The following is a 4629-nucleotide window of genomic DNA, read 5'->3' on the forward strand; positions in this document are numbered from 1 at the left end:
TAATCAAGAAAATTGGCGCCAAGGTCAACGAAACCAAGGTCGGAACTATGGTAACTACAATCGTGAGGGTCATTATGTCCGAGATGGAAACTACAATCGCGACAACAACTTCAACAGGGGTAGCTATGGTAACAGAAATGACAGAAATGGACCTTATGTTCCTCCTTAAAATCATGAAGTTACTCCTAGGGATGGGGGAGGTAGTATGTCGCGAGTTGAGGATATGTTGCATAAAATGATGAGGAGGTTCGATGCTAGTGATGAGCAAAATAAAGAGTTGATGAATGATCTAGCGGGTATTGGGCATAAAGTTGATACCCATGCAATATCAATTAAGCAACTTGAGTTACAATTGGCTCAATTATCTGCAACTGTGAACGCACGGCAACCGGGCACTCTTCCTAGCAACACTGTCCAAAATCCGAAAAATGATGGACATTGTATGGCAATTACTACTTGCAGTGGCAAGCAAACCATAGATCCACCTATGCCATCTGATGAGACTAAGGTGACAACAAAATCTGAAAAAGTGGTAGAAGTTGATTCTGAATTAAAGGATAACTCTGCAAAAGATGCTGAAGTGCCTAAAAAAGTAACTCCTATACCTAGGCCACCACCCCCATTTCCTCAGAGATTAGTGAAAAAGACCGAGGATGGTAAATACCGGCGTTTTATAACAATGTTGAAGCAACTTTCTATCAATGTCCCTTTGGTAGAAGCTTTAGAACAAATGCCCGGTTACGCCAAATTTATGAAAGATCTGGTTACAAAGAAAAGATCGGTCACTTTTGAGGATGATGATAGAATGCAGCATTGTAGTGCTATTGCTACAAGATCTCTGGTCCAAAAGAAAGAAGATCCGGGCGCGTTTACTATTCCTTGTACAATCGGGCTATTACATTTTGCGAAAACCCTATGTGATCTGGGGGCAAGCATAAATCTCATGCCCCTCTCGATTTACAAGAAGTTGGGTTTGGGTGACCCAAAGCCCACGGCGACGCGGCTACTGATGGCTGATCGAACAGTAAAACGACCTATAGGAATACTCCACGATGTGCTAGTAAAAGTTGAGTCATTCATCTTTCCAGCCGATTTTGTAATTCTTGATTGTGAGGTTGATTTTGAAGTGCCTATTATCCTTGGGAGGCCATTCCTAGCTACGGGAAGAGCCTTAGTAGACATGGAAAAGGGGCAGATGAAATTTCGGTTGAACAGTGAGGAAGTGACCTTTAATATTTGTAGGTCCATGAGGCAGAGTGGTGAGCTCCAATCGGCATCTGCTATATCCTACAACATGGGTGAGACCGTTGAGACACAAATAGAAGAACGTCTAGGTGTCGAAGCATTAGCGGTAGTGATAATGAACTTTGATAGCGATTGCATTGAAGAGTATGAGTCATTAGTAGCGGCTCTTGACCGAGGTGATTTTCGGTTTAAACCGAAGAAATTTGAGCTTGATATGAAGAATCGCGAGTCCCCGCCCGCTAAACCATCTATAGAGGAAGCTCCAAAAGTTGAATTAAAAGCTCTCCCACCTCATCTTAGCTATTAATTCTTAGGAAATGGTGACACTTTGCCGGTAATCATTGCATCAGACCTAGATGAACAACAGGTTCAGAGTTTGGTGAAGGTACTAAAAAGGTTCAAAAGAGATATTGGGTGGACCATTGCGGACATTATTGGGATCCCTCCTGGTATTTGCTCTCATAAAATCCAACTCATGCCTCATCATAAGCCGAGTATTGAGCACCAGAGACGCTTGAATCCTCCTATGCAAGAGGTTGTGAAGAAGGAAATTATCTATCCAATCGCCGATAGTAGTTGGGTATGCCCGGTTCAGTGTGTACCTAAGAAAGGGGGAATGACTGTGGTCCCCAACGAAAAGAATGAACTTGTTCTGATGAGACCGGTTACTGGATGGAGGGTGTGCATGGATTACCGTAAACTGAACTCATGGACTGAAAAAGACCATTTTCCTATGCCCTTCATGGATCAGATGTTGAATAGACTTGCCGGAAAATGGTGGTATTGTTTTCTTGATGGGTATTCGGGGTATAATAAGATTTCTATCGCACCAGAAGATCAAGAGAAAACCACTTTCACTTGTCCATATGGGACTTTTGCGTTCAGAAGAATGCTGTTTGGGTTGTGCAATGCACCCGCAACCTTTCAGAGATGTATGATGTCAATATTTTCTGACATGGTGGAGGATACTATAGAGGTTTTTATGGATGATTTTTCTGTGGTTGGTGATTCAATTGAGCGATGCTTGAACAATTTATCTGAGGTTCTTAACAGATGTGAAGACTGCAATCTGGTACTAAACAGGGAAAAGTGTCATTTCATGGTGAAAGAGGGTATTGTGTTGGGTCGTCGCATTTCAGAAAAGTGTATAGAGGTTGATCGAGCTAAAGTTGAGGTAATAGAGAGACCTTCCCCGCCGATCTCTGTGAAAGGTGTGAGAAGCTTTCTTGGGCATGCAGGTTTTTATCGGAGATTCATCAAAGACTTTTCAAAGATTGCACACCCATTGTGCAAATTACTGGAGAAAGAATGTAAATTTTGTTTTGATGAGTCCTGTCTTAAAGCATTCAGTGAGCTAAAAGAGAAGTTAGTGTCTGCACCTATCATTATTTCTCCGGATTGGAACAGTCCATTTGAGGTAATGTGCGATGCTAGTGGGGTGGCTCTTGGTGTAGTATTGGGACAGAGAAGAAAAAAAATCCTTCACCCAACTTACTATGCTAGTAAAGCCCTAAATGAAGCCCCGAAGAACTACACAGTGACTGAGCAAGAACTCCTCGCAGTAGTCTTTGCTTTTGAGAAATTTCGCTCCTATTTGCTAGGTACTAGAGTCATAGTGCATACTGACCATTCAGCACTGAGATATTTGATGGCGAAAAAGGATGCGAAACCAAGGCTGATTCGTTGGGTATTACTGCTGCAAGAATTTGACTTTGAAGTGCTGGATAGAAAAGGGACTGAAAATCAAGTTGCTGATCATTTGTCCCGTCTAGAGGATGAAGCTATGAGAGAGTTAGGGGATAAGACTGACATTGATGATACTTTCCCCGATGAACATGTATTGGCTGCTTCACAAGACTTAATTCCATGGTTCACAGATTTTGCGAACTATCTGGCTAGTGATATTGTTCCATCAGACTTGTCCTTTCATCAAAGGAAGAAGTTCATGTACGATGTGAAGAAGTTCTTTTGGGATGAACCATACTTGTATAGGAGTTGTGCCGACGGGCTTATTCGGCGTTGTGTGCCCGAATGTGAAATGTTGAGTGTATTGGAGGCATGCCATTCTTCACCTGTTGGCGGACATCACAGTGGTATACGAACTGCTCACAAGATATTGCAATGTTGTTACTATTGGCCAACTCTTCATCAAGATGCTCATGGGTTTGCTAAATCATGTGACAAATGTCAACGAGATGGTGGTATTTCAAGAAAGCAAGAGATCCCTCTAAACCCCATTCTTGTGATTGAGTTATTTGATGTGTGGGGTATTGACTTTATGGTCCCTTTCGTGAGTTCTCATGGGTCGAAGCCATAGCTCTCGCAAACAATTAAGGGAAGAGTGTCACTGCATTCTTGAAAAAGAATATATTCTCCCGTTTTGGCACTCCAAGGGCCATTATTAGTGATGGGGGTTCCCACTTCTGCAACAGATTGTTCAAGGGGTTATTGGAGAAATACGGTGTTCTCCATAATGTGGCCACGCCTTACCACCCTTAAACTAGTGGGCAAGTTGAGGTATCGAATCGGGAGATCAAACAGATATTGTCCAAAACAGTGAATGCTAGTAGAACAGATTGGTCAAGGAGGCTTGATGATGCTCTTTGGGCCTACCGGATAGCTTATAAGACTCCCATAGGTATGTCTCCATACCAACTTGTATATGGGAAAGCTTGTCATCTTCCGGTTGAGTTAGAGCATAAAGCCATGTGGGCTATGAAGAAGTTAAAATTGGATTGGAGCGAAGCTGCAGAGCAACGGTTAAATGGGTTGAATGAACTTGATGAATTTCGCTTGAAAGGCTATGAAAGCTCAGCCCTATATAAAGAAAAGATGAAGAAGTATCATGACAACAAAATTGCAAAACGAGAGTTTATGGTAGGGGATTTAGTGCTTCTATTCAATTCCAGATTGCGCTTGTTTCCAGGCAAACTCAAGTCCAAATGGACTGGTCCTTACACGATTACCCAACTATTCCCTCATGGAGCAGACGAGTTGGAAACTAAGGAGGGTGTGCGGTTCAAGGTGAATGGACAGCGCATAAAAATCTATCTAGGGCATGTTGAATCGGCGAATGAAGTGATCGAGGCATACCATCTTGATAAAGTCTAAATAATCAAGTGGCCCCAGTCGTGCGGCTTAAATCTGGCGCTTGTTGGGAGGCAACCCAATACTTATCGTTTTTTTAATAATGGTAGCATTTTTCTATAAATGGGTTTTAAATTTGCAGGCACATCACCAGGAAATTCTGCAAAAAAAATACTCCGCAGTAGCCACTGACGCATACAACGACGAACCGTCGCGACTGAAACGGACCGTCGTATGCACCATCACACCAGGTACGTATTTCTGTCATTTTTTAAATTAGGGCACACACGACGGAAA

At 42.5% G+C, this 4629-nt stretch overlaps 1 pseudogene; it reads left to right on the forward strand.

The window, feature by feature from the left end:
- The first annotated feature begins 238 nt into the window (after nucleotides 1–238).
- On the forward strand, nucleotides 239–4356 carry LOC138341976 (uncharacterized; annotated as a pseudogene).
- The last annotated feature ends 273 nt before the right edge of the window (nucleotides 4357–4629 follow it).

The sequence above is a fragment of the Solanum lycopersicum genome, chromosome 2 (genome assembly GCF_036512215.1).
Source record: "Solanum lycopersicum chromosome 2, SLM_r2.1".
Taxonomy (NCBI): Eukaryota; Viridiplantae; Streptophyta; class Magnoliopsida; order Solanales; family Solanaceae; genus Solanum; species Solanum lycopersicum.